This window comes from Cryptomeria japonica, chromosome 5 (genome assembly GCF_030272615.1).
Source record: "Cryptomeria japonica chromosome 5, Sugi_1.0, whole genome shotgun sequence".
Taxonomy (NCBI): domain Eukaryota; kingdom Viridiplantae; phylum Streptophyta; class Pinopsida; order Cupressales; family Cupressaceae; genus Cryptomeria; species Cryptomeria japonica.
In genome coordinates this window covers 497,432,267-497,458,039 of record NC_081409.1, presented here as the reverse complement: position 1 = coordinate 497,458,039, position 25,773 = coordinate 497,432,267, and the positions used below count along the sequence as shown (strand labels likewise).

Below are 25,773 nucleotides of genomic sequence, written 5' to 3'. Positions count from 1 at the left end.
GAGTCGTGTGTTCTTAATAGCAGCAATTCACTGATAGATGATTGTGTTTTGAATGACCAATCAGAAAATGCATTTCAAGATGACGGTGTTGGAAAACATAACTTGAAGAATCAACTGAAGGTTACCGATGATATGATTGTTGCAGCCTTAACTCATTATGATAGCACTCACAAGATCATTGAAAACCTCTACTGGAAGACTCGGATTGAAAAAGGCAAAAGGGGCATGGAAGGTGACTCTTATTTATCTGACTTGCAGGTAGTCAAAGTAGCCCTTGAATCAATGAAATCTGATTATTTGTGTTTACTTTCAGATGGAGATCATATCTTTGAGGTTGCTGAAGTATATGTTGATAAATTGAAGGAAAAGGAGGATGAGATCAATAGGCTCATCATGGAGTTTAACGATACACGAGATATTTGAGATTACTCACATGGCTCTTCAAGAAGCAAAAAATCAAATTGTTGCCACCAATCATTTCAGGGAGCAGGAGGACAAAGGAAGGATTGAGTTTTTTAAGGAAGTGATTAAGGAACTTAACCGCATACAACAAACCTATGATTTGGATAACTGTCCCAAAAAATCAAGCAATAAATTTTTGGACCAGCCAGAGCCTGAGTATGAGTTGGGAAAAAAGAATAATATTCAGTTGGCTGACAATTCTTTGTTTGAGGTGATGCTGATTGGACATTTGATAATCCACTCTTCGAGTTGGATGAGGGAGTTCTTTCTAACTCCAGTGCTGAGAATGGAAGTGATTGCAGGATTTGGGACCCACGTATAGTTTCTAGTGATGAGTTTTCGTCATAGGATTGGAGTAGTAGATCGATTTCTCGAGTTAGTACTGCTGCCCACTCTTTGATCAGCTTACACATGGGTTCGGATTTTGATCTACAAATGAGTTGGATGGATAACTTGGTTCAGCAAATGAGTAGTTCCTGGTTGAGGGTGGATGGTAGGTATGATTTGATCAGAGGAGATGATTTTTCAAATACTTTCTTACTCATGATTCCTATGAATTCAGTAGCATTTCAAATTGATTACTGCTGTACTAGTTTCCCCGTACCACTGGTGTTGACCTCAGCCTTTGAGCAGTTTGATTTTTACACCAGCAACTCAGGATGGGCTGATATATACTATTTTGTGCCTATGATGGGTGTTACACTTCCATAGGAGATCATTTGCAGTTGGAGAGTTTTTCAGTTCTGATAGCTCCTTGAGATACTACTATCTTCTCATATTTGACAATTATGACAGCATGATAATTTGGGATCCTGGCATTGGTATGTTTGGTGCATTACTTCAGTGAGTTTTTGATGAGTGGCTTCACAATTCCGGGCATGTTGTTTATATCAGAGTAGCGCAGCGGATTGGCGGAGCAACATTCTTGAGGTTGATATGGGATCCAGGCATTTTGTTTCAGCATGCAGGTGCAGATTGCTTAAGGGCAAGCAATCTCTGGGAAGGGAGGACTATTGGGACATTAGAAGTCAATTAAATAATTATAATTTAAGTTGCCAAATTATATCAAATTTAATGACAACTTAATTTAATTATTTAATATAGTATTAAAATGACTTAATAGAGCTTAGTGAATAATTAATAAAGTCATTTTAATTTAAATAAAGGGGAAACAAAGAGACACGGAAGGAAAACGAAGGGTCACAAGGATGTGCTATAAAAGAACATTGAGAGGTTCATTCTAATTATGCTTGGTTTATATTTGGTTATTGTTTTCTCTTGGAGAATTCTAGGAATCTTTGGCTTTCAGATTTGAAAACCCGAGGACGGAAACCTTCAAAATTTCTCGATGGATTGGACGGAAACCAAATTCATCTTTGGAGGTGGATCCACGACAGAGTTCATAGCTGGGCATATTTGTGACATCATAAATCTGAAGAAACAGAGGTATTTCATAACTGTTTAGAAAATAAGGATTGTAATGATTTATCTTCATTGTTAATTCAGATTTCAGTCGGACATTACATGATTTTTCTTTAAAATATGAATTTGAATGTTTTTCATTTTGAAGTTAAATTTTAAACCCTGATAGGGTTTAGGTGAAAAACACAAGGGTAGCCCTAAAATTGCAGGCTATGCTTCATTATTGAATGACACACTGTTTAAAGGTCAACTTTGTGCTTTTTAAACCCTCTTAGATGAAAGTAAAAAGTTCAATGCAAATTGTTATAACTAGCATTTATTTAGCATATAAATATGTTTTTATCCATACATATTATATTTGGAATGAAATGACCAAATTCATTTTTACAGTTTTTTAATTATTACATTATTATTGAGTTATTGAGGTTTTTGCCAAGTTTTCCCTGTTTTGAATCCCGATAACTGAATTCTATTTACACTTTTATGACACCGCGTCAATACCATGTAAATGGAAAGCTACTATGATATGCATATGTGATATTGCAGTAGTATTTCATGTAGTAAAAAGAATGTTCAATTCAATGACTAGTCAAATAAAAAATAAAAAATCATGGGCCGAATTACATTTAACCTCTACAAAGGCTTGGAGTCACTTATTTTAATTTTGGAAAGGGTTTAAGAACTGTCACACTCTCTCTTCCACAATTTCTTTCTAAAGATTTGAATTTCATTATAACATAGAAATTTTTATATTTTCCCATTCAAATGAATTTCAATTCCCCATTAAACATTTAACTTATGATATTCCTCCACCAAAGATATCAAATATTAAAATTAAGTTCATCCTTCTTTTATCTTTTATATATACATGTTTTCTTTTGCACTTCTTGGTTTCGCAGGGAATGCAGCCAATCAGCAACCACATCCTGCAGCACATCCTTAACACACCAAGTATGCCCTTGTTTGCATCACATCCACACACTTCCTCACATTCATGCACATTGAACCTGAAAACCCCAAATTAGCCATGGTTGATCTGAAATCAAAAGAAAAAGCAACTTAGGCTTGATCTGAAACCAAAACTTAATTATGGTGGTCTTCCACAGGTACACACCCCAGGCATCTAGATGATGTTCCTAGTGTCCCAAGGATTTGGGGACTTGGAGGAGATGTCCCCTTAATCCAGGACTGGACAGCCTACTCCATTTCGTGCATAAAAAAATTTAGAAGTAACTTTTTGAGGAAAATAATCCTGAAATCCCCTAAACATGTAAAAGAGGCAGGAATGTCATTACAAATTCAGCAACTTGCTGCTTTGAATTTGTTTAAGTTATTTGAATAGCCCTCCCCCTGCCATCCCCAATGTTCAGGAAATGTTTTGTTGTCCCCAAAACCACATTGCCTTGCCCCGAAACTCAGAGAAACACTGTTTACTATGACACCTTCAAATTTAGAGGTGTAACCAATCTGACCATCAAATCACAAATATCCAACAAACGCAGTCCAAGAGAAAACCAGTCCAAAAATTCTTACATTATGTGTCTTTAATTGCGTTCTATTTTTTAACCCTTACTTATGTCACAAGAAATGCATTCTCTAGACAATGCTTCTGCTTCTTGGACCAAGAAACACATTGCACAACAAAACGCATGTTTCTCATCCAGCATGTTGTGTTTCTCTGCTGGAGCAAAACATTTCTCTAGAAATGCAAATGCAAACAATTTCAGCACACAGGACCTACTGATGAAGGACATTTCAGCTTGCAAATCAGGCATTTCTTGATTGCAATCTTCAATGGAATGAGAAAAAGGCCCTCTTATCATTAATATTTTTCATTTCTGATAGATTTTTTGATTTCATCATTACACGTCATGTATATTGTGCTAGATAAACTTCTTTTAATTAAAGTAGAAAGGGTCGTATTTGTTAATATTAAGGTGCCATTAAAATTGCAATCCTCTATATATTTTATGTCTCTCCGACACTCTTGGAATGTGTGCTTAAATGCTTAGGGTGTAATTAGAGAAATAATTTATAATATTTATTCCCCTATATTCGTGGCATTTGTTGTCATATGCATTTGTGAGGGAGGTGGAGCACAACAATTCCAGTTATGGTCAAATTTGGGGTCAATTAAGGCACGTTCCCCATTCATAGGTGCTAGAGGAAGAAGTTAAGAATCTTGTTATGATGGATGGAGCCCACATGAGCTAGTGGATTCCAAAATGGAGAACTAGACTTGAGGATGTGAGCCATTGAAGAGTTATTAAATGCCTTTGTGGTTACCATTATATTTGGGGACTCATTGATTGAGCACACATGACACCCGTGTGAAGTCATTTGATGCATTTACTATTCTTGGAAGATGCCCTCCAAAGTAATGCATTTACTGTTCTTGGAAGATGCTCTCCATGGTGAGTGTGGATTTTTGCATGATACATGATTTTGGCATCCATCGTTTCGGTAAAACTATCTTTGGTTTTGGCCTCCCTCCTTACCTATATGTTGAAAGCATCATATGGTTGTTTATAATGTCCTATTTAAAATAGTTAAGCAAATCCAGCCTCATTCCTTCTACAAACACTTATTATCTGGATAACCACTATATAGGATTCTCATAATCAAACCAGATCTTAGATAACTCTGATTGAACTCGTTATTTACATTTAGCATAAGCATTACATTTTCAACAGAAAATGATATATAAAACTACCAATCTCCTTATTACAAATAAATAGCAAATAATAGATATGATTCCCCAACTCCTTATTTGAATTTTGAACAATGATCGTATTACATTCAAATACTTATGCAAAATCAACAGTTACAACAGCAATAAACTATTGTACTCATACCAAAAGCAATAGTAAATCAGACCAATATAGTGCATTTAGATCTAAGATCAATGAAGCTCAAATGGGATCTCTGTATGAGATCACCCTCTGAAATTACTAGGGCTTTCATCCTAAGATCCCATCCTCCAGCACCAATGATCTAAACAGATTTTGAAAAGAATTTGGATGAGTGTTGATGACCATCCCAAATGAAAACATTTCCTCTTTCATACCCTCCACAGACAAAATAGGTCAGCCACACCGACAAATTCAAATTTAAACAATGATCATGGGCGAGAACGATTCCACTTTAGAAGTTATGGCACCAAAAACAAACTATTGGAATATGACACAAGCTAGGAAGTTAGGAGGGGACCAAAAACACAAGCAAGAATATTGGAGATCAAAGCTTGGCCATACCACTAGACAAATACTACAAGTTGAGGAGTCGAGGTTCAACAACGAGCATGCTGATTAGGGCAAGTCTGAAAGTTTGATATATACAACAACGGAGCAAGGGACAAACGAATGCCATGATGGAGAAGTTTGAAAATCTAACAAGAAGGGATGAGTAGAGTTGGAAGAAAAGGTATATTCAAAAAGGGAAAACTCTTGAGGACTCTTATGTGGCTCTTTTCTTAGTAAATTTCGGCTTCTAATGTGTTCTCCAAGATTCTTTGAAAAAGCGCCTATATATAGAAAGTCACCTAATCATCCCCGATTTTCATTATTCATCATTGGTATCATTATAGTATAGCCAGATTTCGATTATGATGGTTTCTAGTAGTTTCTCTAGCTTCTTGATGTGTGATTTATCCAAATACAAACACAGAACAAAATACCAAAGTATTTTACCCTCTCTTGAACAAAATCACCTCAGATGCTAAATATCTGATCAACTAAGACAATTCCAAGGTTTCTACGGTCAATTCTTAACATGTGCGTAACTCAATGGCTTGATGTGATATTGTTGTTTCACTTGGGGACTTACACAATTGTCCGAATCGATCTTATCTTATCATGGATGTGGCATAGGCTATGTCGATGACTTAAGATTTTGCAATTAAGATCTTGATCTAATCTAACAAGGATTTCTAAAAAAAGACAAAAGGAATAGGGTTTAGGAATTTCTATTCTAAAAACCGGAATGCAAGAGGCAATGAACAAATTCGATGGAATCCTACTAGGCTAGGTCTCACCATCAAATGAACAATTTGACACAAGCTTAGTGCAATCAACTAAGGTAAATTCATAGATGTTCAAATCATTACCATCAAAGCAATGCATACAATGAACATATAACAATTGAAGTTAAGTTACATAAAATTCTAGTTGACCACGCAAGGCACACTTGCAATCAACAAGAGGCTAGTGGTATGGACTAAATTAATTCCACACAAATGCATTCAATAGCTCTTTCATTCAATCTAAATACTTGAAAACAAATTCTAATCTAAATTGGAGGCAATGAGAACCACAAATGCATACAACACTTAAACAAAATCACTAAACATCAATGATTGTATTCAAATATGCAACATGTAGACAACAATTCTCAAAAATCTCTCCCTTACAAATGAGAGGCAATGGGGTTTATATAGAGCTTCAAAAGAAATGAATGGCCAAGATTCGTTTAGAATCAAGGGCCAAGATCATGCCAACACACCCTAAAGTTGCCCTAATTAGGGTTTACATCAAAAGGTGAACCACCAACATGTGATCCAATAGGATGACGCCTAGTCATCAAGTAGGGAATCTTCTAGAATATTTTGGCCCGCATTCCTCTCTCTAGCAGCATATTCCAAGAATCCAGCCAGAATTGAATCTAACTCCTCTATAGAAAGGTTGGGCAAAGCCTACTGTTGTGCATCAATCACATCCAACACATTTGAACAAGCATCCAAAGTATGCTCCCAGTCCGGCATAAGCTTCTGCGAACTATGGACATGGATCAGCAAACCAAATCATCAATTTGATTCTTCTTCAAAGAATCCAACTGGCTTAAGTACATGGATGTAAGGATCTTCGATTGTATCTCCTAAATTGATCCTTCCATCTTTGCACAATCTCTTCGTGCATGCTCATAAACAGATTTTTGCATGGCCAATGAGCAATACCCACCCTGGAAATCATATCTATCTCCTGCCTTCAGAACTCCCTCATGGATCAACATGGACATAGGGATTCCCTTCAACACTCTAAGGCGAGGAATAGTCTTCTCTTGAATAGGCTGGAACTCATCCCAAACTCCCTCCAAATCTTGTATCCTATATGCGAGCATAGTCGTCCTATTGAATGCTTGGACAAACTGAGTAAGGAAATCGTTTGCCTACTTTGTTACATCTTCAATCCATTTACCAAACTCTGGATGTGTATTCCTCACTGCCTCATGATCAAAATGAAGTCCACGGTCAACTGCGATAAGCGAGACAAAGGTGTGATCTTCACACCTCATCTCTGCAATATACTCCTTAAGCTTGATATTCTCTTCCTAATAGATATTTTTCTTCTCTATCTCCCTTTATCCAATCTTGCATTGATTGCCCAGATTGTGTCACCAAGTTCTTGGAACTCTTGTGTCTTTGTAGTCCATCCAAAGGTAACCGAAGTGATCTAGAAATCCATAGGAGTAGCCACATCCCTAGTCACATCACCAATCGCGATAGCCACCTGTGCAATCCGCATACATGTTTCATCTCTGACTATGTTTAAAAATATCTTAGCCTCCTTAGATTCTTTCTCCTTATCATTCCTAGCTAAGTAGTCATCAATGTCATCAATAGGTTGTGTCTCCACCATCTTCTTACTTTTCTCCATGCTCCGTAGCAACCAATTGGGAATGATGAATTTTTCCATCCCATCATCAAGACACATCTCTCGATCAAGTCCCCTCAATGCTGAGATAACATCATAATCTTCCTCTTTGTCCTTACTCAAAACATAAACATTATTGCCCAAACTGACCTCCAACTGGACAATGGGTGATCCTGGTTGCTCATCATCTTCATGCCACAATGTCGATGTTGTCGTAGCATGTAGCTCCTGAATATTCTCTGGCAAAATTACTATATTAGAGCATTGTTCAAATTCCTTGCTCTTCTTTGGCACATCTACCTCCTTCACTGATGGGGAACTAAGGGGAGACAAAGGAGCGCTAGGCTTTTGCTTCTTATTCTCTGTTTGCTGACCAACTATCTCCTTCTCCTTTGTCCTGGATTCTCCAAGCATACTCTTCCTTCGTTTAGGAGCATGACTCTCCTCAGTTGCATGCATCCTCACATCAGTAATTGTTCTTTGATCATCTTCAAGAGAGGACTCCTCTTGTTTCATTTTCTCATAAGTGAAGGCAACACCCATATCTATCAATTTGTTCATTTGTTTGTCTACCCATTCTCTGGAGAAATCAACATCTCTCATAAGCACATTCAAATCTATTACTTCTGGCTATGACCAATTAGGCAAAAGGATAGATTTCTTCATTTCATTCTCATACTGCAGATGAGTATGATCACTATCATCCACAATTTGATCCGAAATGAGAAAGAGTTCACATTTTATTATGAAATCCACTGACACCCTGGACCACATCCTCTTCTTTACTGCTTGTTCATCCATTAGATTTGCCCAGTAATCCTCAATGTCAACCTTGTGTATGAATCTTTCTCCTCTGAATCTTTCAAAATTCTTATGTGGATCAAATCTGTCTCTGCTCTTGTAAGTTCCAAGGCAATAGAATGCAATCTTATCAATCACTATACTAGCTACAACGGCAGTGTGGCACACTTCCAAAGTTTTTCCTATCGAAATAGGAAAAGTCATCCCTAATCTATGCTTCTCCTTCTGGATGATTCCAGAAGTTGTCTCACCACCTCAAGTAGGATCATTATGTCTGTAGGATACCTAGGAAGTTTGTAAGGTGCAGATCTGAATCCCTAAATCCTTAGGTATGTGGTAAACTATACGTACCACAATCTATATTGCTCAACTAACTCTGTTGCCACCTTGGACAACCTCTTGTGGATTCCACCTTGTAATATACATGGTTAAAGCATCATGCACCCTCCTGTAGTCTTCAATTCTATGCATATCAAGTTGTGGATAACATTCATAATTTCTATATTGTCCTGGTCCATTCCCGACTTCATTTGCCCTTGCATATTAATCCCTTGTATGTGACAAATCTTGCAAGTATGTATACAAGATAGGAAGTCATGCTGAATGACTTATTCTCCACATTCCTCAATTGAAAATCCAGATTGTCATTGATAATCCTTGCCCAATTGATCATTGTTCCTCTTATACATACCTGGATAAAGTAGAACATTTGTCCTCCAAACAAGGCACCCTGCGGCATCCACATCACTCAGTTGAGTAGGAATATCAAGTCGCTATATTCCTCTTTGAAATCTATACACATTAGTGTCTTTGGCGCCTTGGAATGATGAGGCTTTGGCTCAATCATCCATTCCTTGTTCACAATAATCTTGCACGCATCCACCTTCAATTTGTATTTTGCTTCATATTCATCCTTCGTTCTTTCTTTCATATCTGCACTACAAGAAATTCCAAACACTTCTGTAATTGCATCTTCAGTGAGGTAAGCAATGGTTATCCCCTTGTGAGTCCAGATCATCCTGGAAAGTGGATCATAATGTCTTGCGCATTTCAAAACAAGCTCGTTGCACTGTATGGATTGAGGAAACCCAGCGGCGTGATATATATGCCACTCTTCATGATATTGGTGTATGTAGGCGAAGGAAGTTGGTTCTTCGCTCCGAACATCCTCTACCGCATCCGCTCCATATTCAGGAACTCCATGTTCGTGTCTATGATTTCTTTCCATCAAGAGGACAATTGGGAATCTGGATAGAATTCCTCTTGAACTATCTTCAGCTGCTCCTTCTGAGCTCCAATCCTGGTTTTAGACATGGCACCTGTATGAAACTCGAAGTCAATAACATGGAAAATTATCCTAATAACCTATTTTCAGAATTGAATAAGTCCTGTTTTTTATGATCTAGACAAATTTAGGGATTAAAATCAACAATTTTATCCATATTCATCACGAATTCTAAAAATAGAATGAAATTCACAAGAATAGGGTCTAAAACCCTTAGTTTCAGACTTGCATAAGGGCTGAATTCAAAATAAAGTCTGAAGACAAATGCGATATACTCAGAAAAAAGTCAAGTTTAGTGTCCGGAAGTATACCACAAATCTGGAAATGCTTGGAAAATGGTGTGAAAAGTCTGATTTTGCAATTTCAGATGTCTGAAGACACCCTTCGAATATCAACAATGGCTGCCCAAAGTCTGAAGACAACCTGCAACTCATAAAAATCAGTCATTTGAACTTGTCGCAGTCATAGGAAACATTTGTATTTGATGAATTTTACCTTCCCAAAGTGAAAATGGCTAAATCCAGGCAAAAACAAAGGGCTGGAAATGGACGTCTAAGTCTGAAGACAAATCTGGAAATGAAGTTTCAGACCTATATTAGCAATGGAAGCCTCCAAAAATGCCTCAAGAATTCACTAAAATGATGTACAAGTGAAGTCGCTCAATTGTAGAGGTGGCTGGAAATGAAGAATTAATCTGAAGACAACCTGAAAATGGAGTTTCAGACTTTACACCAGTAATAGTGTACCCAAAAAATGCCTCCAAACCACCCTAAAATGGCCCCAAAATGGCCTCCTTACAAAATCGCCTAAGTGGGAGTTGGCTGGGAATGGAAAATTGAGTCCGAAAATGCAAACTTCAGCCAACAATGGTGTCCAAGTAAGCTCCAGCAATGGTGAAAAACGCAGGTCTGAGTGTATTCACAGCCTTCCAACATCAATCGTGCCCAACAAAGTCAAGAAAATCACCCCAAAATATGGAGGAATCAACCTCCCAAATAAAATCACTAAACTCCAATAATGGCGCCACTTTGGAAAATCGCCCAATGTGATAAAAAATGGCCACCAAACTCACTGTAACTCCCTCCCAATGATGGCGACCAGGTCTGCTTGGGCAGAAAACTCCTTTCAATCTGCTACTTCAGCTCACCAAAGGTGTCAAAAATGACACTTAGGCAAAATCGCCTAGCTGGGAACACTCCAATCTGCCACTAAAATGTCTTCAATTTGCCACTTGACTGTCACAATCAGCACCTATAATAATATTTTAATGTTGGGCAGGCTCTTTTAAACATGTTTTCACCTTAACAGTTCACCACACAAGCAATGTGGGATAAAGCTTTGCCTTTATAGCCTGCCTAGGAAAAACGATTTGCCTCTTGAAAAACATTTAGTCATTAATAACTGTTGCAAATCATTAAATTATTGTTTTTTATTATTAAAAAATCATTTGTCAAAACAAAAAATATTATATTTGGGCCCACTTGTATCAAATTTAATTCACTTTCACCAAAATTGAGCTAATTGGGGAAAATCGCCCCATATCTGGATAAAAATCCTGATGAAAAACTCATCATCAATCACCTTAATTGCCTCCTAGGGAAAATCGACCTCCTTTGGGATAAAATTCCAGATCAAAATCATCATAACTTATCAAAAATATCACTGAGGAAAATCAATTCCCATCTGGACTCCAAAATAATCACTTCATTTTTCTCATTAAGTCCAAAAATCCACTCTTGGGGAAAATCAATCCCCATTTAGATGATTATCCAGATCAAAATTCATCAAAATCACACTTGTAGAAATTTGCCACTCATCTGGACAATCATCTACACAAAAATCCATCAAACTTGATCATAAACTGTCCTGGGGGAAAATCGACCTGCATCTGGATAGGAAATTTCGTTCGAATAAAATTCATCTACATTCCAGGAGAAAAACATGGGTCATCAGGAATAGTTCCAACACAGTCAAAATTTTAGCCTCCTGGTAGAAAATCGCCCTCCATCAGAAATTTTGACCCTTAGACTACTAAAACATGGATTTTCATCTAGAATTAAATGATTTCCCCACTCAAAAACATCTGGACACCTCAAATTTCACCACTACACATCCGAACTTAGCCAGTTTTATCAAAATTTGAATGAGAAAATATGGATTTCATCGGGATAAAGTGCAAATTTGACTTGAATTACCTCCTAGGGGAAAGATAAATAACCCCTAAAGGACCTCCAGACGCTCAAGCACAAAACTATCTCCAACTAGGACACTTTAAAATTAGGATCACTTAGACATTTAACATTTTATACGCACTTATCCTATTCAAAACTCAAAAAAACCCTAATAGCACTTAGGCATGATCACACTTCAAAATTTGAGACTTAGGCACTGGGAGCTCAAAATTGCCATCTACCACCAAAACCCTAAACTAACAAGACGCAAAAAGCAGGAAAGAGGGGGTCCCTGTTTGCAATGGGGCGATGTGTAAAAAAATCACAACACAACTAAAGTGTATTATTGGCTTTAATTTGATTATTTTACTAAGGTTGCATAATTTTATTAAAATAATTTAGAAAGAACCTTAGTAATAATAGCTCGATGGAATGAAAATTAAAAGTTTGAAATCATAGACGCATAAAAAGGGGACCTTTCTTATCAAAACTAATTATTATTTCATTAAGAGGGGTCTTTTGGAGCAAAGGTTTATTTAACTTATAAAGTGACTTAAGTGTCGGAAATATTAAATAAATAAATTAGTCAATTTTTTGGGAGATATAAGGATTAATATTTTTAAAAGTAATTTAAATTGTAATTTCCGGAAGTTTATCGTTAAAGGTTATTAAAGAAGGTTGGGGATCTCATTTTGTAATGTCCCCACTTTTAAATAGAATTTAATAATAAATAACAATAATAATAAAATTAAAATTCACAAGAATAAAAAATAAAATTAAAATTAAAATCTAAAAGAATATAATTAAAATTTAATTAAGTTAATGAATGAGCAAAAGACATGGACTCCCTCAAATATGAGATATAAAGAGAGAAGATAACCTCATTTGAGAGGGGAGAATGGTGGAATAAAAAGTACAGATCAGATTTAATAAGAAGTGCAAATCTGATTGTGAGAGGTTGTGTCCCTTTCAAAGGGCAGAAATAATGGAGAGTTGCACTCTTTCAAAGGGTGTGTCTCTTGCCAAAGGTCATACATGATGAAGAGGTGTGACCCCTCCCTCACATTGAGAGATATAAAGGAAAGGAATCAAAAGCCTCTTGTGGACATCACCATCAATCAGATCAGATCAGAACTGTTGCTAAGGTACAGGCAGTAACATCCTTGTTCTTGGTGTCATACTTAAAGAAAGACTAATAGGAGATAATAAACAAGGATCGGGTATTGTCAAGAGAAAAAGGCAGGCATCGTGAGACGTAGCTGGCACACACAGGTAGGTAGATATATGTTTCTCTGTCAGTGTTTATGCGTATAGCTTAATCGGAATAGAAGTTCTAAGATATAGAAACACAAAATGTGCATCAAGCATTCAATAATAATAATGAGGAGAAATTTATAACGTTGTTTTGCATTAAGCATTGATATCTTCTGCATCATACAATGAATCTAATCACTGATAATATTATATAGTAATAAAAGATAGTACTGCTAAGCATACTGATCTGGGTATACAATGATTTGAGCAATACAGCATTATAAATGAATACTATAATCTAATAATCAGAGTACTAAATTTAATAATCTGAGTACTGAACTTAATAATCTGAGTACTGAAATTTGATTCCTATTGTAACTTGAAATCTGAGCGCTATTAATCAATCCATGGTGATTGTAATATTGATAGGGGGAACGGTTTATCAAGACACCCTATCACATGTGGAAGATAGGGGGAATGATTTCATAAGACACCCTATCGTGTATAGTTGATAGGGGGAACAGTTTAATAAGACAACCTATCGTGAATGGCTAATAGGGGGAACGGTTTGCTAAGACACCCTATCAGGTTTGGCTTGATAGGGGGAACAGTTGATTAAGACACCCTATGTAATGAACCTCTGCTGTACCTGCCTCGCCTTCCTGATAATTAGGGCCTGATCCGTCCACCGAAGGTTGGATTTAGGGCCACAAAAGGGATTTACGGTTTCCTGCAACATTTAGATATTTCATTTTATGTCAGCAGTAATATTAGATCAGTGGCATAATTATTGCAGCACAAAATACATACACGACCCATTCTAGATTTTGAGGACTTTCCAGGTTGGCTGGGCTACCCGTCCAGACCCATCCCGTCGCTTAGGGCTAATAGGGCCACCTGAGGATGGGCCCAGCATACCCCTGGCTTGCACTCATTATCTTGAATGTACTAACAAACAGAGGATAACAGGAAGATAATAAATGCCTATAGAAAACATAAATTCATGACTATATTACTAGGTTAACATTTATCCATCATATAAATTTGTAGGGATTAATTCATTATATTTGTGCCTAGTTACAGAAACATGACTATCATTAATTAGTATTCCTTTCCTTTACTTATTAGTTGTGTCTAAGAATGAATGAATTATTTTTATTCTTCTTTGTCACTAAAGTGTATTTTAATGAAGCATACTAAACGAGACATTGCAGGTTACCTATCTAGCATGAAGATTAAGTTCATTTTACCCTTTGTACATTACAGATGTGCTTAGTTCATTTGGCAAGACATTTTTAGGCATGCAACCAATTTAGCAATTAATCTGGGCCACTAGTTAAATTATATTCATTACTGTTATATAAGGAATGAAAGTAGATTTAATACGACTTGCACAGAGACATACTTCATTGGCGATAAACACATGGGCACATTTCGACATTTAAGCGGATTGGCCTGGGGATGTACCACCCTGCTGGCGATGGGGAGGGATGCTTACTAGGTGCTGGTTCTTCATCACTGGGAAGAACCAACGACTAGCCCTTCACATCGTCTGCTGACTAATGCATTAACTAGGCAATCCTCATGGTTGTCTAGGCATTATAAATTATGAAAACTGAAATAAATATTATTGTTGAGTGACAAAGTTACCTGTTGGACGCTTCTCCTTGCCCTTCTCTCCTTGTCACCTCCTCTCCCGTGCTTCCTTGGGGTGCGGATTTGTCCCTCTTTGAAACCACGCGATCCCCCTTGAAACATGGCGTCTATTCCGAAGGTGGCTTGGGAATGGACGCGTCCTTTCATCACTCACATTAGTTAAGATAAAACGTATTTTAAGCGGTAAAAATAATTTATGCATTGAAAATATATATATTTATGTACATGTATTGTTTACTATTTCTAATCATTTCCCGCTGTCTACACGGGAATATGACAGTCCTCCCCCCTTACATTGCTTGTCCTCAAGCGATGTGGAGATTTGGGTGGTTGAAGATCTCTTCACCCTCCCATGTTGCATCCTCCTCCGGCAACCCTTTCCATAAGATCAAGTATTCTACAATGTTTTTACTCTTTATTCTCCTTTCTCTTACGTCTAAAATAGCTTCTGGCTCCAATGTTAATTCCTTTGTCATCTAACAGAGGTAACTCCTTGCATGGGGATATCTGCTGCCCTAATGCTTTTTTTAATCTAGACACATGGAATACATTGTGGATGCGGCTGCCTAGAGGAAGCTCAAGTTCATATGCTACCTCCCCTACCTTCCTTGATATTGGGTAGGGTCCTGTTGTGACGTATTCACACATCACCCCATTACAAATGGGGACCCCTACTTTTTTTTGCTTTTTGGGGTTTGCTTTCTAGGTGTTTAGGGTTTGTTTGTTAGCCTTTGCATTTTGAGTGTCGCCAGGGGATCAATAGGATGGTAGGCTTTGCTTGAGCCAAGGGAGTCAGCAGGTGCTCCAGGTTAGGGTTTCTTTGAGAATCTTCTTTAGGGCCTGGTTTTGCGCTTGTTGCTAATTGTGTCTTGCTTTGTGAGTGGGTATCATCCTTGAAGGTCTGAGTTAGGTCGAGTTGGTGAGTGATGAAGTCTGGAATGTCATCCTGATCTTCAAATGCCCTGAAATTTGACTAAGTCTGGAATGTCCTGATCCTGAAATTTGGCTAAGTCTGGAATGCCCTGATCCTGAAATTTGGCTAAGTCGGGAATGTCCTGAAATTTGACTAAGTCTGGAAAACTGAAGAATCCTCCAAAAACTAGATTTTGCAATATAACTCCTGGAGGTCTGAAACCACTCTCAAACATCCTGAAAGTATATATGGAATATAACTTAAAGTACTTAAATGTTATATTCCATAAAATGATCCTGACGGAGAGTCTAAAATGTCAAATTTCGCTCCTGACCCTTCCAAAGGTTCCAAAGCGAATTTCGCTCCTGACCCTTCCAAAGGGTCCAGAGCGAAATTCTCCATAAGACATTTTAGATTGACCCAAACTTAGAACCAACTCGTTCCCAGGCATCTTTGAGGGCAAAACACTTGTTTGGATGGAAAAATGTGAAAATGAAGTCAGGATTTTGGCCAAGATTAGGAATTTCGCTCCTGACCCTTCCAAAGGGTCCAGAGCAAAAATCCTTATACACCTCAATTTATCACTTATCAAGACCAAGTTCCTAGTTTCCAAGGCACGTGTGGAGGGGTTTTTGAATGTTCTTACCTTGAGAGGGAGTTGGATGATTTCAAAGATCAAGATTTTGCTTAAAAAGTGATTTTCGCCCCTGACCCTTCCAAAGGGTCCAGAGCGAAAATCAACCTAGGACTCATTTCTTGCCTTATTTGACCAAATTTTGATTTGCAAGGCATTTTGAAGGGAAAAGCGGACATGTTTGGACTTTGGAAATGTTTGAAAACCTTGAAAAAATGATGGATTCTAGCCTGGAAGAAGAATTTCGCTCCTGACCCTTCCAAAGGGTCCAGAGCGAAATTCATCATAAATTTCATTTGCCACCTTGTTTGAGCTTGAAACCTTGTTCCTGGCCTTGAAAATGATCTAACCTTGTCTTGTGAAATGGTTTGAAACTTAAAGACTAAGCAGTTTAGCTTGGAATAAAAATCGCTCCTGACCCTTCCAGAGGGTCCAGGGCGAAAATCTTTATGAGAGACATTTCTTGCTCAGTTTGGTCAAATTGGAATATTAAAGGCATGATGAAAGGTGGAAAGAGCATGTTGAAACCTTTAGGTATGTTTGAAGATGAAGAAAATGAAGGATTCTGCCCAGGAAAGGCAATTTCGCTCCTGACCCTTCCAGAGGGTCTAGAGCGAAATTCCTCATAATCACATTTTTTGGCCTTCCTTGGACATGAGACTTTATTCCTAGCACAGTGGAAGGTGAAATCATACTTAGCAAAGAAGCTTCAAGGTAAAAAAATGAAGGATTTTGGTCAAAATAGTGAAAATTGCTCCTGACCCTTCTAGAGGGTCCAGAGCGAATTTTCTCAAAAACACCTTTTTGCTATCAAATTTGGCTAAACCAAGTGGGGGATAAGATGAAACTCAGAAGGAATTGCCCCTGAGAATATGTTAAGGTTGGAAGAAATTATCAAAAGGTGGAAGAATTGAGCCCAATTGTGAATTTTGCTCCTGACCCTTCCAGAGGGTCCAGAGCGAAATTCCTAAAATCACCTTTTTCTTGCAAGGTCAAAACAATCTTTTTGGTTTTTATGGTTTGAATGAATGTGAGGAAGTATGTTTTGTCCTTTGAAGATATTTGAGATGGTCAAGAGGAAGCAACCAAGCCTAGAAAAGGATTTTCGCTCCTGACCCTTCCAGAGGGTCTAGGGCGAAAATCCTAAAACCTATCTTTTATTCCAAAGTTTGGGCAAAGCTAAGCTTAGGCATGGGTATAAGAGGACGTTTGAATTACCTTAAAGTCGAATTGGATTGCTAAGGATGAGAATTTCGATGCCAAGACAAAAAATCGCTCCTGACCCTTCCAGAGGGTCCAGAGCGAAATTTCCAATTCCTCCTATTTTCCTTGCATTTCAAGATAAAATTTTGGTTTTCAGGACTTGGATGGGAGAGAGGCATGATGTTCTATGCCTTAGAAGTGGTTTGAAGTTAAAAAGCATGAAGGAATAGGCCTAAAACAAAAAATCGCTCCTGACCCTTCCAGAGGGTCCAGAGCGAAAAACACTAAAACCATCCTTTTCTCCAAATTTTGTGCTAAGTCAGGCCTGGACTAGGGTGAGAAAAGCTATTTGGAATGCCTTGGAAAGATGTTTGACCTTCAAAAATGTGAATTTTGAGCTAAAGTTGGAATTTCGCTCCTGACCCTTCCAAAGGGTCCAGGGCGAAATTCTTATAGGGTCTGTTCCTGGAGAAAATCTTGGGCAAGTTTCATGTTAATATCTTTTTGTTGATGATTTAAGTTGAAAATGCTATGTTGAAATGAATTTATCATGTGTCCTTAATCATCTTTTGGTTTGTTTTGGCAGATGAAAGAAGACCCAGCATCAACAAGGACGACCTTCTCCAGCCCAACCTCATCAAGGGCGACCTCTTCCAGTCCAACATTTGAAGGAAAGACAAGGTGGCATCCCAGTCATCACTCCTCCAGTCGGGTTGGTCCACTTCAGCATGTCCAGATTCAATGTACTTGACTCATGGGAGGTGGCACAAACTTCAATGTACCTATCCCGGCTATCTATTGGTCGAATATTCCAGAGAAGACATGTGTCCAAATAATGCAATTATTTCATTGGTCAGAATTAAGTTTGTTGTAACAAACCCTAATTAGGGTTTCATTGTAAAGTCTTGGCCATTGATCTCAAATTGATCCAAGCCATTGAATTGTATTGTGGGCACTATATAAGCCCTGGCTCCTCCTTTGTAAAGGCTAATAGTTAGTGAATAGTGAGTCAATAATAGTTAGTCAATAGTCAGAGAATAGTTAGTCAATAATAGCTAATAGTTAATAGTTAGTAATAGAAGCCAGAATAGTAGAATAGCAATTAGAGTAGATTAAGAAGAGAAGGCAAGACATTGTTGCCTTAATTGTAAAGACTTCTTTTCATTGAAGATATGGTGGAATATGTTGTTTCTTTGCAATGTGCATGGTCTCTTGTTGAATCTTCATTTTTGATGATAAATGATTAAATTGAGTGAAGAAAATTGTTGAATGCACCTGTGTGGAATCTGTCTAGTCCATACCACTAGCCTCTTACTAATGGTAAGTGCGCCCTGCGTGGTCAACTGGCATAAAATGAGCTTAATCTTAAGTCGTTACACGTCTATTGTTCATACATTATCTTGAATGGTGATCATTGTCAGATGGTGTACGATTTGAACATATTGGAAGCATCCCTTAGAAGATCGCACTGAGTTGGTGTTGAATTGTTCAACCTGATGGTGAGACCCAGCCCAGTAGGACTCCACCTAGTCATTCATCCATTTTCTCGCATTCTAGGTAGTAGAGTAGACGTCCTGAACCCTGCATCTTTTGTCATTTGTTTGTCTTCCAGTTAGTTAATAGGACCTGTGATTCCAGCAAATCAAACGTTTAGTCATCAAATGTAAGTCCCCTTGTGATTCCAACAAAATCACATCATACCACAAAGAGCTTATCCACGAGTAGAGAACCTACATACAAGAACCTTGGAGTTGCCTCGACTGATCCTTCGGCAAGATCTTTAGCAGTTAGGAAACTTTGCTCAAGAGAGGATAAGGTACCTCTGGGTATTTTATTCTATGTTCGCATGTGCATAAAAAACACATCAACAGGTCCGTAGAACAGTGGCTTCAGTTTCTCTGCCCCTCTAGATTTCAACGAAGACTGCTTGTAAGGTTGCAATCGTAGGAAGACTAAATCTCCTATCTCAAATGATCTTTCAATACCATTACGATCAGCATATATCTTTTGCTGATTTTGGGCTTGATGTATGGGATGTTTTAGAGCCCTTAGGATGTCCATGCTTTCCTGAATAAAATCCCTGGCTCGTGGTACTTGACTTTCTGGAGTAATTAGTGATCCTAAAGAGGTGGGTTCATAACCATAAAGTGCTTTGAATGGGCTCATTTAGATCGACATATGGTGTGTAGTGTTATAACAGTATTCTCCTAAATGTAACCATTTGATCCAAGCTTTCTTCTGCCCAGTGACATAATTTCTTAGCTATCCTTCAATCCATTTGTTGACGATTTCAGTTTGTCCATTGGTTTGGGGATGATAGCTAGTACTCGGACTGAGACTAGTCCTTGCCATCCTGAAGATTTCTTGCCAAAATTGCCCCATAAACCGGCTGTCTCGGTCACTTATGATATTCTGGGGAAGCCCATGAAGTCTGAAGACTCCCTTAAAAAACACTTCAGCTACTTGAGATGCTTGGAATTTGTTTGTTATAGCAAAGAAGTGTGCATATTTGGTGAGACAGTCCACGACCACATATAGACAATCTTTTCCTTCAGCCTTGGGTAGGCCGGTGATAAAATCCATCGAAATGCTCTCCCACTTCTGTTCGGGAATGGGCAATGGTTGTAGCAACCCGGCTGGGTGGTTGAGTTTTGCTTTGTTCTTCTGGCACTGTGCACATTCTTGTACGTATTTTTGGACTTCCTTCTTAAGTCCTTTCCAAGAATACCGTTCTCTGATTTGTTTATATGTCTTGTAGAACCCTGGGTGTCCTGCCAATGGATTATCATGGTACTCTTTAACTATTACTTCCTTGAGTTTAGAGTTGGGCACCAAGTACACCATGTCCTTATATAGGATAAGCTCCTCCACAACTTTGTATTTTGCATGACTTGATGGGTCCCTCAAGATCTCGCTAGCAAAAAGGTCTTTGGCGTATTCTACCAAAAGATCATATTTCCAATCAGCATTTATAGAAGTTATGGTATTTATTTGTGGCTTCCTTGATAAGGCATCTACTACCACATTGGTTGTTCCTTTAACGTATTCAATATCAAAGTCATAACCTTGTATCCTGCTGACCCATTTTTGTTGCCTATCATTTAGATCCCTTTGGTTTAAAAAGAATCTTAGGCTGTTATGATCTGTCTTTACATGGAATTTGGTGCGAACCAGGTATTGACGGAACTTAGCTAGGGCATGCATGATGGCTAACATCTCTTTATCACAGACGGGGTAATGCTTTTTTGTTTCTGTTAGCTTACGGCTTTCGAAGGCTATGGGGTGTTTGTTTTGCATGAGGACAGCTCCAATCCCTTCTCCAGAGGCATCACATTGTAGTTCAAAAGGAAGGGAAAAACCAGAGATAGCTAGGACGAGGCATGAGCTCATAGCTTCCTTCAGACTTTCAAAAGCTCTTTGGGCTGCTTCGCTCCAAGCAAAAGCCCCTTTCTTAGTTAGATCGGTCATAGGGGCTGCCACTTTGGAGAAACCCCATACAAACCTTCTGTAGTAACTGCATAACCCCAAGAACCCCCTTAATTGTGTAGGTCTAGGCCATTCTCTGATAGTGGCTATCTTCTCCTCACCCATGCTAAATCCCTCCGCATTAATCTTATGCCCTACATATAGGATTTCCTCCATTCCAAACTCGCATTTGGACGCCTTAGCATAAAGTGACTCTTAATCTAGGATCCTCAATGTTTCCTCAATATGTTTGAGGTGCTCCTCCCAAGTTTTGTTGTAGATCAAAATGTCATCAAAAAAAGCTAGTAGAAATTGCCTTAGTTGCTTGCGGAAAGTATGATTCATACATGACTGAAATGTTGCTAGTGCATTGGTTAGACCGAAAGGTAGAACCAAGAATTCAAAATGTCCATAGTGACACCGAAAAGTTGTTTTGTGGATGTCCTCCTCCCTCATCTTGATTTGATGATATCCTAATCGAAGGTCCATCTTGGAGAAATATCTGGCTCCGTGTAGTTCATCAATCAACTCATCTATTCTTGGGATTGGGTACCTATTTTTGATGGTTTTCATATTCAGTGCTCTATAGTCAATACACATCCTTAGAGTGCCATCTTTTTTTTTAACAAGTACCACCGATGTGCGAAAGGGCTGGAACTAGGTTGGATGTGTCCCATAGCAAGTAGTTCCTTAATGGTTTTCTCAATTTCTTCCTTATATTTGTGAGGGTGGCGATAAGGGGTAGTGATGACTGGTTTTGCCCCCTCTTCCAATTCTATAGCGTGTTCAAACCCCCGTTTGGGAGGCAACCCTTGGGGAATTTCCCCAAACATCCTTTTATATTTCTCCATGATGGGTTTGATGTCCATATGCGTGGATTTCTCATGAGTATTGCTCTTATCTAGTATCATGCATTGGGCCACCCATTCTCCTCGCCCTTTTCTAAAAATTTGCTCCAATTTCTTACAAGAAACCACTTTAGGGCTACCATTAGGTAAGCCCTTGAGAGTAACTTCCTTCCCTTCATGCTGAAATCGGATTATTTGGTTTGGGAGATCAAACATGAAACATCCCAGTGAATAAATCCATGGAGTCCCCAATATGATATTCATGACCAATGGTACCACGTAGAGATCTTCCCTTACCGAATGGCTACCTATTATGAACTCCAACTTAGGTACCAACTTAGTGCATTGGACCCTTGCCCCTGTGGTTGTTGTTGCTTCGAACCCCTTACAAATTTGTGTGGATAATTTATGCTGCTTCACAACCTTTTCATCGATGAAATTATGGGAGGCTCTGTTGTCCACAAGTGTGACTACTTTCTTCCCTTTAAGTGAACTCTTGATTCTAAACAGGTTGCGTTTAGCAGCATGGGTGATAGTGGCAACTATGGCCTGATCTTCCTCCCCCAGTCTCATCCTTTTGCTAGGTGGGTCTTCCTCATCCTCATATGGTGAGGCTTCTATTCTGTGAGCCCGGCCTTCACATTTATGGCTCCTTCCTTCATTTTTAGGCATGTGAAACAAAGTCCCTTCTTTTTAAGGTCCTCCAAGGCTGAACACATATGTCCCTTTTCTCTCTTTCCCTTGCAATAGGTGCAAGACCTTACAATCCCTTCTTGATTGTGTTTACTGTCCTTGGGTGGAGGTTTGGAGGAGTTGTCAAAGGGCTTGGTCTTGTCCTTGGGTGAGCTTTCTTCAAATTTCATAGCTTTTTGTATAGCCTCAAATAAAGTTTGGGGTTCATGGGCACTTACTGTGCTAATTTTTGGAATTTTGTGGCATAGTTTTCAATAGTCCCATGCTGCCTTAGTTGGGTGAGCTCTCGAAAGTACCACTCGGGATGCTTTTGGTGAAATCTTTTTATGAGCTTTTGGGTGAACTCCTCATATGTGTTTATAAGTTGATGTCCTTGAGTGATGAGGCCAGGGTGCCACCACTCATGGGCAACTCCGGATAGTTGAAGTATAGCAAATTTAATGGCATTGGATTGAGTCATGGGGCTGAGGGATAAATAGGTATCCAATTTTTGGACCCATGACCTAGCCGATACCTTTCCTTCCCCATCATAGTTGGGGATAGTCACCTTACTGAGCTTGTTTTGAAGCTCTTTGTGGATTGGAGGATGTCTTTCGTTACGGCCAAGTGTCTTTAGTTTGGCATCACAATAGTCTTTGAAGGTTACAAGATCTCGTAGTTCGGGATCCAACCCGCGATAGTCTGCAAGGATCTGGTCTACATTTCCCATGAGTTTGTCATGGTTATCATCACTTATTGACGCTTCCTCACATAGGAATGAAGGTCAGGTGGGCCTTGAGTTGGTGTCCTTTGATGGGGTGGGGTGGTGGATTGGGCTTCTTTGGTGTTATGGTTGCTTATGTTTTGGAGGGCCTGAAGGACCGGTTGGTTGTTCCTCTCATTATATTCAATGAAGGCCTGCATGGTTCTTTCAAATTGTTCCCTCAGTGCTTGAGCGGTTTGCTCTATGAAGGCCCTAAGTTCAGTACTAGCCTGTTCACTCATGTTGTTGGCTCCTTTTTTCCTCTCTCTTTCTAAGGCCCTTACTAGCCTGCTCACTCATGTTGTTGGCTCATTTTTTCCTCTCTTTCTAAGGCCCTACGGGTTCTTTGGCTTTGTTGCATCAACTATTTCCACAGGGTGGCAGGAAGGAGGCTCTGATACCACTTAACGAACCTTTGTTGTACCTGCCTCGCCTTCCTGATAATTAGGTCCTGATCTGTCCACCGAAGGTTGGATTTAGGGCCACAAAAGGGATTTACGATTTCCTGCAACATTTAGATATTTCATTTTATATGTCAGCAGTAATATTAGATCAGTGGCATAATTATTGCAGCACAAAATACATACACGACCCATTCTAGATTTTGAGGACTTTCCAGGTTGGCTGGGCTACCCATCCAGACCCATCCCATCTCTTAGGGCTAATAGGGCCACCTGAGGATGGGCCCAACATACCCCTGGCTTGCACTCATTATCTTGAATGTACTAACAAACAGAGGATAACAGGTAGATAATAAATGCCTACAGAAAACATAGATTCATGACTATATTACTTGGTTAACATTTATCCATTATATAAATTTGTAGGGATTAATTCATTATATTTGTGCCTAGTTACAGAAACATGACTATCATTAATTAGTATTCCTTTCCTTTACTTATTAGTTGTGTCTGAGAATGAATGAATTGTTTTTATTCTTCTCTGTCACTAAAGTGTATTTTAATGAAGCATACTAAACCTGATATTGCAGGTTACCTATCTGACGTGAAGATTAAGTTCATTTTACCCTTTGTACATTACAAATGTGCTTAGTTCATTTGTCAAGACATTTTTAGGCATGGAACCGATTTAGCAATTAATCTGGGCCACTACTTAAATTATATTCATTACTGTTATATGAGGAATGAAAGCAGATTTAATACGACTTGCACAGAGACATACTTCATTGGTGATAAACACATGGGCACATTTCGACATTTAAGCGGATTGGCCTGGTGACGTACCAGCCTGCTGGCGATGGGGAGGGATGCTTACTAGGTGCTGGTTCTTCATCACTAGGAAGAACCAACGACTAGCCCTTCACATCGTCTGCTGACTGATGCGTTTACTGGACAATCCTCATGGTTGTCTAGGCATTATAAATTATGAAAACTGAAATAAATATTATTGCTGAGTAACAAAGTTACCTGTTGGACGCTTCTCCTTGCCCTTCTCTCCTTGTCACCTCCTCTCCTGTGCTTCCTTGGGGTGCGGGTTTATACCTCTTTGAAACCACGCGATTCCCCTTGAAACATGGTGTCTCTTCCGAAGGTGGCTTGGGAATGGACGCGTCCTTTCATCACTCACATTAGTTAAGATAAAACGTATTTTAAGCGATAAAAATAATTTATGCATTGAAAATATATGTATTTATGTATATGTATTGTTTACTGTTTCTAATCATTTCCCGTTGTCTACATGGGAATATGACACCCTATCCGGTTGGACTTGATAGGGGGAATGGTTGATTAAGACACCCTATCTGGTTGGGCTTGATGAGGGGGAACGGTTGATCAAGACACCCTATCAAGCATCCATAATAACTTACTATGCTTGAGGCTTCATTAGTAGCCAAGTACCAGTGTGAACAATTAGTAAATCATGGTTTCTAACTTCTGTATTAACAATTATTTATGATCAAATGTGTGCTTACTTCATTCTCTCTTTTATGCATTAGTCATTTCTGATTCAATTCTTTACTTGGTTATAGTGTTGCTATGATTACTTATTTATGTAGCATGATTTGTAGAGTGTTTCCTAACTTTGTTTTGCAGGTCTTTATATCTAAAGAGATAAAGGTACTTTCCCTCTAACCCTCTTCCTATTGGTTAAAAACTTAAAAATCATATCTAGGGCAAATCTAGGTCGAAACTAATGTCTCTTACAAAGGGGACATTACACATTTGAAGGGACTGAAGATTTAAAGTTTAAACACTTAAGGAGATGCTGTCAGAATGAACAAAGGAGTTCTCACAGGTGTTCTTGAGGACAAAAACCATCTTCAATCTTGTTGGTTTTGGTGGTGAGAGACCCACACTAGCTGGTCTGGTATTTTCACTCAGAAAATACATAGGTCTTCACAGAGTTTTTGGTGATTAAGGGTTTTGGAAGAATGAAAATTTTCAGGGTAACTAATTGGAACTTTTAGAGATGACTGACATTGGATTTTTGGCAACTTTGGGTGTGGATTTTAGTTGATTTGCAAATAGTTGTACCTTCATTTTTGGATACCATGTTAGTTAGGTTATTCTTGTGATTATGGATATTGTTTTGTTGGATTTCCCTAAGCTTGTGTA

General features: G+C 38.6%; 1 protein-coding gene across 2 annotated transcripts in view; it reads right to left on the bottom strand.

Annotated features, from left to right (window-relative positions):
• LOC131064891 (uncharacterized) overlaps positions 1–25,773 on the bottom strand; it is a 158,694-nt gene that overhangs the window by 107,371 nt on the left and 25,550 nt on the right. The window lies entirely within an intron of this gene.